The sequence below is a fragment of the Geotrypetes seraphini genome, chromosome 1, assembly GCF_902459505.1.
Source record: "Geotrypetes seraphini chromosome 1, aGeoSer1.1, whole genome shotgun sequence".
Lineage (NCBI taxonomy): Eukaryota > Metazoa > Chordata > Amphibia > Gymnophiona > Dermophiidae > Geotrypetes > Geotrypetes seraphini.
Window position 1 is genome coordinate 383,530,177 of NC_047084.1, and position 14,544 is coordinate 383,544,720.

The 14,544-nt window shown below is 41.8% G+C and overlaps 1 protein-coding gene across 1 annotated transcript in view; it reads right to left on the bottom strand.

The window, feature by feature from the left end:
- The window catches only part of LOC117346549 (alpha-1,4-N-acetylglucosaminyltransferase-like), a 177,817-nt gene extending 165,208 nt beyond the window's left edge, over window positions 1-12,609 (bottom strand). Inside the window, exon 1 of the mRNA XM_033916313.1 lies at window positions 12,545-12,609. The gene's annotated coding sequence lies outside the window, so the exon portion shown is untranslated. The remainder of the gene's footprint in view (window positions 1-12,544) is intronic.
- Between the last annotated feature and the right edge of the window lie 1,935 nt (window positions 12,610-14,544).

The following is a 14,544-nucleotide window of genomic DNA, read 5'->3' on the forward strand; positions in this document are numbered from 1 at the left end:
TCAGTCAGTTCTTGAGCCAATCTATATCTATGAAGCTATTCAACAGCAATGCGCCCCGTTCCCACCTTCCCCCCACTTTACAGGAAACTGTGATTAGACAGTGCTCCTATCTCTGGAATCAACATCTTGAACAGGAATGCCCTCTATGTCCGATTCCTCCCTCTATCCTTAATGACATTATGAATACCCTATCTTATACTTCTCTGGCTGCCAGTGCTAGCCCTGATTATTTGTCCTGTGACCCTAGCCCTGGCCTCTCTTTGTCTTGCCTGTCCCCTCCTGATTCTATCTGCCTCCCATCCCTTTTTCTTCCTTCTTCTATCCATGCGTTTCAACCTTCGTTATTGCCCGCCCAAGGCCCACCCCTTGCTCTCCCTGTTGATACAATATGTTCACATCCAGATCTTGCACATGGATATTTTGTTTTTAATCATAAGAAACGACATCTCTGCCTATACCAGTTCCTTCTGGCCCTCCTGCTCAGTGGAGCCCTAAATGACTGCATTTGGTGGGTTAATAAAGCTGAGGGAACTTTTCAATTTTTCTCATTAAATAAGGATCATCTAGCGGCCCTTTGGGGCATTCAGAAGGGCAATAGTAAACGCATGAATTATCCCAAATTGGCTCGCGCCCTGCGCTCATATGGTGACACAGGGGCTGTAAAAAAGGTCAAGAAAAAATTAACTTATTAGTTTAGTCGAGCAGTTATGGCCACCTATATTTTTAACATAGACCTCCCTGCTTGCTTGCCATGCACTGTTGATATTGTGCCTTCCATTTCCTTTCTGGCACCTTTCTCCTTGCCCCCACGCCAGCATTGCTATTCCCAGTTTTCCCTCCCTGCTATTTTTCCTACCACCTACCGTCATGCTCCGTATGTTTTTCATAGGTCTTCTGTTAAGCCGTTGCATCTGCACTCCTATTATACTGCTCCCCATTCTACCCCCATATTTCTTGCCATTATTTAATGGAAAGTATACACTTCTTCTCTGCACTGTGCCTTGTGCTATGTAGACTCTAATGATGTCACAATAATGCTTGATTATAACGTTGCTTTGACTAACATACATGCTAACCTTACCCAGCTTTATTTACGCATGATATGTTGTCTTCCTGGATTTTATTACTGTAAGTGGTATTTTCATGTGTAGCAACTATTTTCTATGGGTTTTTGCTTATTCTGTTCTTACGGGTTTATTTTTTTCGCTACCGACGAGAAGGTTCTTATAGCCTTAGTACAGCTCTAAGTCAGTGTTTTAGTGTTATATTTTCAGATTGTCATGCTGCCTATCGGCTTTCTTTGTTTTTCCGTTTATGCTATTTGGTTTACATTTAGCTGTCAGATAGTGTACGGCCCTGTGAAATGCATGTGATTTCTATTTATGGGAAAACGCAAGAATTGTTCTCGTTGCTTTTCTTTCCTGTGCTTTTGTGGTTTCCCTCACAAACTACATACAAAGTGAAACATGTGGGTTGGGTAAGAGGAATGATGGAATGCGGAAGTATATTTTAACTGCGTTTCAATGTTACCATAACCTTTCATTAAAAATTATTTAGCTCATACAGGTTTGCCATGCTATGAGATTGCTTTGTGAGAGAGAGAAAAAGAGTTACAGACAGACTTGGATCACTGTTGTTTTTGTATATAAAGGTAGAGTATGTCGGTGAGAAGGAATAAGAAAACTATCGGAAGTCAATAGAAAGTGTCACGTACGAATGGCAATGAAGGGAAGATGTAAGCATATTATTGAAGTTCATAAAAAGATAGTGTATGTAGATAAGAAGGATGTGTGTCAAGTGTTTGCACAGTGATATATGCCATGATTACGTCTAACTAAACTGACAGGCATCGAGTATGATAAGTGGCAACGTAAAAATAAAACACCCCCTTTTGTCTTTATAGGTCTGAGATTTTAATATGGGCATTTCCCATCATCTCACTTTTTCCCATTACTAAGGATTATTTGTTTTCTAGAGTTAGGAAAAACTGCAGACTTTTACAGTGCACTTTAAGAGAATACCTACTGATTTTTATGAGTACTCTAAAAACATAAACAAGAGGGGTGGCTTCCTGGGTGCCGCCCCCCTCCCCCCCAATATAATGTTTGTCCATTTTTCAGAGCTATAGTCCTTCATGTTATAGCGAGTCATTATCATTTTTGTTGTGTCATATGTCAAATTCAGTGTATTAATAGCCATACACAGTGATGGGACAGTGGATTCGACTATAGGAGCTTTGGCTCTTGGTCGGACTACACATATTCTGAGTGTATGCCTAAGTGTCCTTCACAGTAATTGAATCTTTTTCTAAAAATAGGTTTGTGACCTCTATAATAACTGGAACATATTCCACAGGGTTCTCATGGTCCACTTCTATCCCAAATAGTAAGATTAATTGATATTGTACCATGTATCGAAGTGAAAGTACCTTTTTGCTTTTCATTTCCTATGTCGCAGATGAAAAGTGGAAAACTCATCCCAAGCTAAGTTTTTTGAGTGTTTCAACAGAGAGACATACACTATCCTGTTAACCCATTATATGCTGTCCACTTCTTGTTAGAAAAATCGTTTGTCTAGCTTTTAGCACTATGTATTGTTCTGTTTGTTTTTCTTAATGAAATATATTATGAGCCAAACAACCATTTATACCCAGGACTTTGCTAGACTTCCCTGTACATTTTATTTTACTTTTTAGTTTTGTATCATCTTCACTTTCATATGTTTCCATATAACCTATGTGTTAATATGCTTAAATTTATAATATTGCCATTCTTTTTTATGTACCAACGTGGCCGCAGGCTCTCAAGAATTGTATAACAGACAGCCTTTCTGATTATACAAGGATTTACTCTTATAAGCTGTTATTGATTGTTAATAAAATATATATTAATTATAACAGCATATTGGGTTTCCGTGAAGTTAGGTATTGAAGATTGTAAACAGGCGGCTCTTCAGTCTGTTTGTAATGGTGGGCCCCGCGTGTCGAGGTTGTCCTGCTTCTGAGACTTCTCTTTCGCGTGGATGCAAGCGGCTAATTCTGCGGCCTATGTGGAGGTACAGAAGATGCCTCCCCTTGGGATGGAGGCTCACTCTCCTGAAGAATGGCTTCCTTGTGGGCTGTATCTCACATGGTCTCGCCTGTGGAGACTTGTCGGGAGGCCCCATGGGTTTCCCTTCATATCTTTTGCAGGTTTTCCAGGCTTGATGTGGCGGCTATGGTTGATACGGTCTTTGGTGTTTCTATTCTTGCGGAGGGCTCGTCGGGCACCCCTGAGTTTTAGGACGGCTCTATGTCCCATCCGTTCAGCAACCTGAGAGCTTGTACAAGAATGAATGATTAGGTTTCTTACCTCTGCTAATAAGAACATAAGCAATGCCTCCGCTGGGTCTGGCCTAAGGTCCATCATGCCCAGCATTCTGCTCATGCAGTGGCTCAACAGATCCTGGACCTTCTTCCTTTTTGTATAGCTTCTCGGGATGCTGAACACCCACCCTTCTGTTTTTTTGTCAGGTGCGCAGGTCGCCTCTTCAGTACCTGGTAAGCTAGATTTCTGTCTTTGACTAGTCTCACTACATTAAAAAAAAACTTCATGCGTATTCCCCTTTGTTGGGTTTAAGAGTTGGTAGGGGTTCCCCGGTGGAGCCCCTTCTGATCTTCAGGCTGTCCCTATTCTAGGATTTTCCTAGGTATTGCAGTTTATGATGATTGCATTCTCTGTTTGTTTCCAGTTGGCCATTGTTGGCCGTAGTTTTTAGTATAATACGATATTGAGCAGAATTTACCTGGTAGCAGGAGTTCCCGTGCCCTCTCTCTCTTTTCTTCGGTTTTCTGTTGTCATAGGTCTACGTGGCTTTTCTACTAACTGAAGCAAAACAGGAAGCTCCTGGGCAGGTAGCCCAAAGGGGAGGGATCTTTTAGTTGCCCTGCAGCGGAAGCTAATAGAGATACAAGATCCCATTTTACTAAAAGGGCTCCTTTTTGAAATGGAAAAATGTCCTAAAAAGGTGCAAAGTGGTAGGCTTTTTTTTGGCGAAAACATCCAAATTGCTATTTTCAATACTTATTTTTAAGACATTTTTCTCCACAGTTCACCTAAATCTCAAGGGGGCATGTTGTGGCATGTTTTGGGTGGGACTAGGATGGGTTTATGATTTGGACTGTTTTTTTCTGCAATAACTGAACATTGTAAAAACATCATGGGCAAAAAATAGGATGTTTTGGGTTTGACCTGTTTCAATAATGACTAAGTGCCAAAAAGGTGCCCAACCTTACCAGATGACCACTAGAGTGATAAAGGCATGACTTCTCCAGTGGTCACTGACCCCTTCCCAACCCCCAAAAAAGTGACAGTACATACCAGGCTCTATGACAGCTGCAGATATAGTGGACATTCCTGTTTGAGCAGCAAGTAGTTCCTGGAGTAACCTAGAGCCAGATTCTCTAAGCTCCAACACCATGATAAAAATAATACCTTAGTGGGAGCCATTTTTGTTTTACTGATGATTCTCAGCACAATGGCATACAAATTATATGACTGCTATTTATGCAGAGAATCACCAGTAAAGGGGGGGGGGGAACTGTGCCTGGCACTTGGTCAGAAGAGCAATCATTAGGCACAGCTCCTCCCATCTGTCAAAAATGGAAAAAAATGCCCACGGCTTCTGCTCTCCCTGCCAGCTCTGCTGACCAGAGCTCCCCTTGTCTAAGGCCCCTCCCAAGGCCACTAGGGGTAGAGATTTTAAGCGCTTGGGTCAATCAAGACCTTAGGCACCTCCCTGTGCATCCCAGGATGCACTGGAAAGGGAAGGCCCACCATTTTGAAGAGGCAGTCCGGCCAGCAGGAGGAATGAGCATCCCTCCTATTGGCCTTCTAAAAAATAGGTATGGGGGATGGAGATGGGAACAGTCCACTAGATCACTAGGGTTTATCTTGGAAGCTTAATGTGGTAGGGGATTGTCGGGGGGAGTCTGCTGTAGAGGTGTGTCTCCAACCTTGCAGCAGTAGGGAGTGGACATCCCTCCTGCCAGTCTTCTGCAGGGGGCAACAATAGCAAGGGAGCATTAGACCACTGGGATTGTTTTTTGGCTCAGAGGAAGGGAATCGGGGCCATTTGTGGTGGTGGGTTTGAGCTGCTTTATTTTTCAGTCAGTTCTTGAGCCAATCTATATCTATGAAGCTATTCAACAGCAATGCGCCCCGTTCCCACCTTCCCCCCACTTTACAGGAAACTGTGATTAGACAGTGCTCCTATCTCTGGAATCAACATCTTGAACAGGAATGCCCTCTATGTCCGATTCCTCCCTCTATCCTTAATGACATTATGAATACCCTATCTTATACTTCTCTGGCTGCCAGTGCTAGCCCTGATTATTTGTCCTGTGACCCTAGCCCTGGCCTCTCTTTGTCTTGCCTGTCCCCTCCTGATTCTATCTGCCTCCCATCCCTTTTTCTTCCTTCTTCTATCCATGCGTTTCAACCTTCGTTATTGCCCGCCCAAGGCCCACCCCTTGCTCTCCCTGTTGATACAATATGTTCACATCCAGATCTTGCACATGGATATTTTGTTTTTAATCATAAGAAACGACATCTCTGCCTATACCAGTTCCTTCTGGCCCTCCTGCTCAGTGGAGCCCTAAATGACTGCATTTGGTGGGTTAATAAAGCTGAGGGAACTTTTCAATTTTTCTCATTAAATAAGGATCATCTAGCGGCCCTTTGGGGCATTCAGAAGGGCAATAGTAAACGCATGAATTATCCCAAATTGGCTCGCGCCCTGCGCTCATATGGTGACACAGGGGCTGTAAAAAAGGTCAAGAAAAAATTAACTTATTAGTTTAGTCGAGCAGTTATGGCCACCTATATTTTTAACATAGACCTCCCTGCTTGCTTGCCATGCACTGTTGATATTGTGCCTTCCATTTCCTTTCTGGCACCTTTCTCCTTGCCCCCACGCCAGCATTGCTATTCCCAGTTTTCCCTCCCTGCTATTTTTCCTACCACCTACCGTCATGCTCCGTATGTTTTTCATAGGTCTTCTGTTAAGCCGTTGCATCTGCACTCCTATTATACTGCTCCCCATTCTACCCCCATATTTCTTGCCATTATTTAATGGAAAGTATACACTTCTTCTCTGCACTGTGCCTTGTGCTATGTAGACTCTAATGATGTCACAATAATGCTTGATTATAACGTTGCTTTGACTAACATACATGCTAACCTTACCCAGCTTTATTTACGCATGATATGTTGTCTTCCTGGATTTTATTACTGTAAGTGGTATTTTCATGTGTAGCAACTATTTTCTATGGGTTTTTGCTTATTCTGTTCTTACGGGTTTATTTTTTTCGCTACCGACGAGAAGGTTCTTATAGCCTTAGTACAGCTCTAAGTCAGTGTTTTAGTGTTATATTTTCAGATTGTCATGCTGCCTATCGGCTTTCTTTGTTTTTCCGTTTATGCTATTTGGTTTACATTTAGCTGTCAGATAGTGTACGGCCCTGTGAAATGCATGTGATTTCTATTTATGGGAAAACGCAAGAATTGTTCTCGTTGCTTTTCTTTCCTGTGCTTTTGTGGTTTCCCTCACAAACTACATACAAAGTGAAACATGTGGGTTGGGTAAGAGGAATGATGGAATGCGGAAGTATATTTTAACTGCGTTTCAATGTTACCATAACCTTTCATTAAAAATTATTTAGCTCATACAGGTTTGCCATGCTATGAGATTGCTTTGTGAGAGAGAGAAAAAGAGTTACAGACAGACTTGGATCACTGTTGTTTTTGTATATAAAGGTAGAGTATGTCGGTGAGAAGGAATAAGAAAACTATCGGAAGTCAATAGAAAGTGTCACGTACGAATGGCAATGAAGGGAAGATGTAAGCATATTATTGAAGTTCATAAAAAGATAGTGTATGTAGATAAGAAGGATGTGTGTCAAGTGTTTGCACAGTGATATATGCCATGATTACGTCTAACTAAACTGACAGGCATCGAGTATGATAAGTGGCAACGTAAAAATAAAACACCCCCTTTTGTCTTTATAGGTCTGAGATTTTAATATGGGCATTTCCCATCATCTCACTTTTTCCCATTACTAAGGATTATTTGTTTTCTAGAGTTAGGAAAAACTGCAGACTTTTACAGTGCACTTTAAGAGAATACCTACTGATTTTTATGAGTACTCTAAAAACATAAACAAGAGGGGTGGCTTCCTGGGTGCCGCCCCCCTCCCCCCCAATATAATGTTTGTCCATTTTTCAGAGCTATAGTCCTTCATGTTATAGCGAGTCATTATCATTTTTGTTGTGTCATATGTCAAATTCAGTGTATTAATAGCCATACACAGTGATGGGACAGTGGATTCGACTATAGGAGCTTTGGCTCTTGGTCGGACTACACATATTCTGAGTGTATGCCTAAGTGTCCTTCACAGTAATTGAATCTTTTTCTAAAAATAGGTTTGTGACCTCTATAATAACTGGAACATATTCCACAGGGTTCTCATGGTCCACTTCTATCCCAAATAGTAAGATTAATTGATATTGTACCATGTATCGAAGTGAAAGTACCTTTTTGCTTTTCATTTCCTATGTCGCAGATGAAAAGTGGAAAACTCATCCCAAGCTAAGTTTTTTGAGTGTTTCAACAGAGAGACATACACTATCCTGTTAACCCATTATATGCTGTCCACTTCTTGTTAGAAAAATCGTTTGTCTAGCTTTTAGCACTATGTATTGTTCTGTTTGTTTTTCTTAATGAAATATATTATGAGCCAAACAACCATTTATACCCAGGACTTTGCTAGACTTCCCTGTACATTTTATTTTACTTTTTAGTTTTGTATCATCTTCACTTTCATATGTTTCCATATAACCTATGTGTTAATATGCTTAAATTTATAATATTGCCATTCTTTTTTATGTACCAACGTGGCCGCAGGCTCTCAAGAATTGTATAACAGACAGCCTTTCTGATTATACAAGGATTTACTCTTATAAGCTGTTATTGATTGTTAATAAAATATATATTAATTATAACAGCATATTGGGTTTCCGTGAAGTTAGGTATTGAAGATTGTAAACAGGCGGCTCTTCAGTCTGTTTGTAATGGTGGGCCCCGCGTGTCGAGGTTGTCCTGCTTCTGAGACTTCTCTTTCGCGTGGATGCAAGCGGCTAATTCTGCGGCCTATGTGGAGGTACAGAAGATGCCTCCCCTTGGGATGGAGGCTCACTCTCCTGAAGAATGGCTTCCTTGTGGGCTGTATCTCACATGGTCTCGCCTGTGGAGACTTGTCGGGAGGCCCCATGGGTTTCCCTTCATATCTTTTGCAGGTTTTCCAGGCTTGATGTGGCGGCTATGGTTGATACGGTCTTTGGTGTTTCTATTCTTGCGGAGGGCTCGTCGGGCACCCCTGAGTTTTAGGACGGCTCTATGTCCCATCCGTTCAGCAACCTGAGAGCTTGTACAAGAATGAATGATTAGGTTTCTTACCTCTGCTAATAAGAACATAAGCAATGCCTCCGCTGGGTCTGGCCTAAGGTCCATCATGCCCAGCATTCTGCTCATGCAGTGGCTCAACAGATCCTGGACCTTCTTCCTTTTTGTATAGCTTCTCGGGATGCTGAACACCCACCCTTCTGTTTTTTTGTCAGGTGCGCAGGTCGCCTCTTCAGTACCTGGTAAGCTAGATTTCTGTCTTTGACTAGTCTCACTACATTAAAAAAAAACTTCATGCGTATTCCCCTTTGTTGGGTTTAAGAGTTGGTAGGGGTTCCCCGGTGGAGCCCCTTCTGATCTTCAGGCTGTCCCTATTCTAGGATTTTCCTAGGTATTGCAGTTTATGATGATTGCATTCTCTGTTTGTTTCCAGTTGGCCATTGTTGGCCGTAGTTTTTAGTATAATACGATATTGAGCAGAATTTACCTGGTAGCAGGAGTTCCCGTGCCCTCTCTCTCTTTTCTTCGGTTTTCTGTTGTCATAGGTCTACGTGGCTTTTCTACTAACTGAAGCAAAACAGGAAGCTCCTGGGCAGGTAGCCCAAAGGGGAGGGATCTTTTAGTTGCCCTGCAGCGGAAGCTAATAGAGATACAAGATCCCATTTTACTAAAAGGGCTCATTTTTGAAATGGAAAAATGTCCTAAAAAGGTGCAAAGTGGTAGGCTTTTTTTTGGCGAAAACATCCAAATTGCTATTTTCAATACTTATTTTTAAGACATTTTTCTCCACAGTTCACCTAAATCTCAAGGGGGCATGTTGTGGCATGTTTTGGGTGGGACTAGGATGGGTTTATGATTTGGACTGTTTTTTTCTGCAATAACTGAACATTGTAAAAACATCATGGGCAAAAAATAGGATGTTTTGGGTTTGACCTGTTTCAATAATGACTAAGTGCCAAAAAGGTGCCCAACCTTACCAGATGACCACTAGAGTGATAAAGGCATGACTTCTCCAGTGGTCACTGACCCCTTCCCAACCCCCAAAAAAGTGACAGTACATACCAGGCTCTATGACAGCTGCAGATATAGTGGACATTCCTGTTTGAGCAGCAAGTAGTTCCTGGAGTAACCTAGAGCCAGATTCTCTAAGCTCCAACACCATGATAAAAATAATACCTTAGTGGGAGCCATTTTTGTTTTACTGATGATTCTCAGCACAATGGCATACAAATTATATGACTGCTATTTATGCAGAGAATCACCAGTAAAGGGGGGGGGGGGAACTGTGCCTGGCACTTGGTCAGAAGAGCAATCATTAGGCACAGCTCCTCCCATCTGTCAAAAATGGAAAAAAATGCCCACGGCTTCTGCTCTCCCTGCCAGCTCTGCTGACCAGAGCTCCCCTTGTCTAAGGCCCCTCCCAAGGCCACTAGGGGTAGAGATTTTAAGCGCTTGGGTCAATCAAGACCTTAGGCACCTCCCTGTGCATCCCAGGATGCACTGGAAAGGGAAGGCCCACCATTTTGAAGAGGCAGTCCGGCCAGCAGGAGGAGTGAGCATCCCTCCTATTGGCCTTCTAAAAAATAGGTATGGGGGATGGAGATGGGAACAGTCCACTAGATCACTAGGGTTTATCTTGGAAGCTTAATGTGGTAGGGGATTGTCGGGGGGAGCCTGCTGTAGAGGTGTGTCTCCAACCTTGCAGCAGTAGGGAGTGGACATCCCTCCTGCCAGTCTTCTGCAGGGGGCAACAATAGCAAGGGAGCATTAGACCACTGGGATTGTTTTTTGGCTCAGAGGAAGGGAATCGGGGCCATTTGTGGTGGTGGGTTTGAGCTGCTTTATTTTTCAGTCAGTTCTTGAGCCAATCTATATCTATGAAGCTATTCAACAGCAATGCGCCCCGTCCCCACCTTCCCCCCACTTTACAGGAAACTGTGATTAGACAGTGCTCCTATCTCTGGAATCAACATCTTGAACAGGAATGCCCTCTATGTCCGATTCCTCCCTCTATCCTTAATGACATTATGAATACCCTATCTTATACTTCTCTGGCTGCCAGTGCTAGCCCTGATTATTTGTCCTGTGACCCTAGCCCTGGCCTCTCTTTGTCTTGCCTGTCCCCTCCTGATTCTATCTGCCTCCCATCCCTTTTTCTTCCTTCTTCTATCCATGCGTTTCAACCTTCGTTATTGCCCGCCCAAGGCCCACCCCTTGCTCTCCCTGTTGATACAATATGTTCACATCCAGATCTTGCACACGGATATTTTGTTTTTAATCATAAGAAACGACATCTCTGCCTATACCAGTTCCTTCTGGCCCTCCTGCTCAGTGGAGCCCTAAATGACTGCATTTGGTGGGTTAATAAAGCTGAGGGAACTTTTCAATTTTTCTCATTAAATAAGGATCATCTAGCGGCCCTTTGGGGCATTCAGAAGGGCAATAGTAAACGCATGAATTACCCCAAATTGGCTCGCGCCCTGCACTCATATGGTGAAACAGGGGCTGTAAAAAAGGTCAAGAAAAAATTAACTTATTAGTTTAGTCGAGCAGTTTTGGCCACCTATATTTTTAACATAGACCTCCCTGCTTGCTTGCCATGCACTGTTGATATTGTGCCTTCCATTTCCTTTCTGGCACCTTTCTCCTTGCCCCCACGCCAGCATTGCTATTCCCAGTTTTCCCTCCCTGCTATTTTTCCTACCACCTACCGTCATGCTCCGTATGTTTTTCATAGGTCTTCTGTTAAGCCGTTGCATCTGCACTCTTATTATACTGCTCCCCATTCTACCCCCATATTTCTTGCCATTATTTAATGGAAAGTATACACTTCTTCTCTGCACTGTGCCTTGTGCTATGTAGCCTCTAATGATGTCACAATAATGCTTGATTATAACGTTGCTTTGACTAACATACATGCTAACCTTACCCAGCTTTATTTACGCATGATATGTTGTCTTCCTGGATTTTATTACTGTAAGTGGTATTTTCATGTGTAGCAACTATTTTCTATGGGTTTTTGCTTATTCTGTTCTTACGGGTTTATTTTTTTCGCTACCGACGAGAAGGTTCTTATAGCCTTAGTACAGCTCTAAGTCAGTGTTTTAGTGTTATATTTTCAGATTGTCATGCTGCCTATTGGCTTTCTTTGTTTTTCCGTTTATGCTATTTGGTTTACATTTAGCTGTCAGATAGTGTACGGCCCTGTGAAATGCATGTGATTTCTATTTATGGGAAAACGCAAGAATTGTTCTCGTTGCTTTTCTTTCCTGTGCTTTTGTGGTTTCCCTCACAAACTACATACAAAGTGAAACATGTGGGTTGGGTAAGAGGAATGATGGAATGCGGAAGTATATTTTAACTGCGTTTCAATGTTACCATAATCTTTCATTAAAAATTATTTAGGTCATACAGGTTTGCCATGTTATGAGATTGCTTTGTGAGAGAGAGAAAAAGCGTTACAGACAGACTTGGATCACTGTTGTTTTTGTATATAAAGGCAGAGTATGTCGGTGAGAAGGAATAAGAAAACTACCGGAAGTCAATAGAAAGTGTCACGTATGAATGACAATGAAGGGAAGATGTAAGCATATTATTGAGGTTCATAGAAAGATAGTTTATGCAGATAAGAAGAATTTGTGTCAAGTGTTTGCACAGTGATATATGCCATGAATTCATCTAACTAAACTGACAGGCATCAAGTATGATAAGTGGCAATGTAAAAATAAAACACCCCCTTTTGTCTTTATAGGTCTGGGATTTTAATATGGGCATTTCCCATCATCTCACTTTTTCCCAGGATTATTTGTTTTCTAGAGTTAGGAAAAACTGCAGACTTTTACAGTGAACTTTAAGAGAATACCTATTGATTTTTATGAGTACTCTAAAAACATAAACAAAAGGGGTGGCTTCCCGGGTGCCCCCCCTAATATAATGTTTGTCCATTTTTCAGAGCTATAGTCCTTCATATTACAGCGATTCAATATCATTTTTGTTATGTCATACATCAAATTCAGTGTTTTTGGAAATACGAGTGGATTTCTATTTATGAGTGCTCACTATTATTACCAATATAAAGAAAGAAAAAGTATTTTTCCCTACTCACCACAACAATCTCAAACCTTTTTCTTTGTGATCAAAGTTTAAGAAATGAGTTTCCTCTTTTTTCCCCGATACACAAACACACATAGCTACTGCCTAGTTGATATGTCTTAGTGTTTAGGGACGCTGAGAGATGTAGTGATATATTTCTTTAACTTGAAATTGTCAGCAGCTATTTTCTTTTTGTTTTTTCATGATTCATGTCTCTATAATAACTGGAACATATTCCATAGGGTTCTCATGATCCACTTCTTTCCCAAATAGTAATATTGATTGATATTGTATCATGTATCGAAGTGAAAGTACCTTTTTGCTTTCCATTTCCTATGTCGCAGATGAAAAGTGGAAAACCCCTCCCAAGCTAAGTTTTTTGAGTGTTTCAACAGAGAGACATACACTATCCTGTTAACCCATTATATGCTGTCCACTTCTTGTTAGAAAAATCGTTTGTCTAGCTTTTAGCACTATGTATTCTGTTTGTTTTTCTTAATGAAATATATTATGAGCCAAACAACCATTTATACCCAGGACTTTGCTAGACTTCCCTGTACATTTTATTTTACTTTTTAGTTTTTTATCATCTTCACTTTCATATGTTTCCGTATAACCTATGTGTTAATATGCTTAAATTTATAATATTGCCTTTCTTTTTTATGTACCAACGTGGCCTCAGGCTCTCAAGAATAGTATAACAGACAGCCTTTGTGATTATATAAGGATTTACTCTTATAAGCTGTTATTGATTGTTAATAAAATATATATTAATTATAACAGCATATTGGGTTTCCGTGAAGTTAGGTATTGAAGTCCGTAAACAGCCAGCTCTTCAGTCTGTTTGTCATGGTGGGACCCGTGTTTCGGGGTTGGCCTGCTTCTGAGACTTCTCTTTCGGGTTGATGCAAGCGGCTAATTCCGCGGCCTATGTGGAGCTACAAAAGAAGCCTCCCCTTGGGGTGGAGGCTCACTCTCCTGAAGAATGGCTTCCTCGTGGGCTGAATCTCACGTGGTCTCACCTTTGGAGACTTGTTGGGAGGCCCCGTGGGCTTCCCTTCATATCTTTTGCAGGTTTTCCAGGCTTGATGTGGTGGCTACGGTTGATATGGTCTTTGGCGTTTCTGTTCTTGCGGAGGGCTCGTCGGACCCCCCTGAGTTTTAGGACGGCTCTGATATGTCCCATCCGTTCAGCAACCCGAAAGCTTGTACAAGAATGAATGATTAGGTTTCTTTCCTCTGCTTATAAGAACATAAGCAATGCCTCCGCTGGGTCTGACCTAAGGTCCATCGTGCCCAGCATTCTGCTCATGCAGTGGCCCAACAGGTCCTGGACCTTCTTCCTTTTTATATAGCTTCTCGGGATGCTGAACACCCAGCCTTCTGTTTTTTTGTCTGGTTCGTAGGTCGCCTCTTCAATACCTGGTAAGCTAGATTTCTGTCTTTGACTAGCCTCACTACATTAAAAAAAAAAACTTCATGCGTATTCCCCTTTGTTGGGTTTAAGAGTTGGTAGGGGTTCCCCGGGGGAGCCCCTTCTGATCTTCAGGCTGTCCCTGTTCTAGGATTTTCCTGGGTTTTGCAGTTTATGATGTTTGCATTCTCTGTTTCCAGTTGGCCTTTGTTGGCCGTAGTTTTTAGTATAATACGATATTGAGCAGAATTTACCTGGTAGCAGGAGTTCCCGTGCCCTCTCTCTCTTTTCTTCGGTTTTCTGTTGTCATTGGTCTACGTGGCTTTTCTACTAACTGAAGCAAAACAGGAAGCTCCTGGGCAGGTAGCCCAAAGGGGAGGGATCTTTTAGTTGCCCTTCAGCTGAAGCTAGTAGAGAAACAAGATCCCATTTTACTAAAAGGGCTCATTTTTTAATCCGAAAAATGTCTTAAAAAGGTGGAAAGTGGTAGGCTTTTTTTTGGCGAAAACATCCAAATTGCTATTTTCAATACTTATTTTTAAGACATTTTCCTCCACAATTAACCAAAATCTCAAGGGGGCATGTTGTGGCATGTTTTG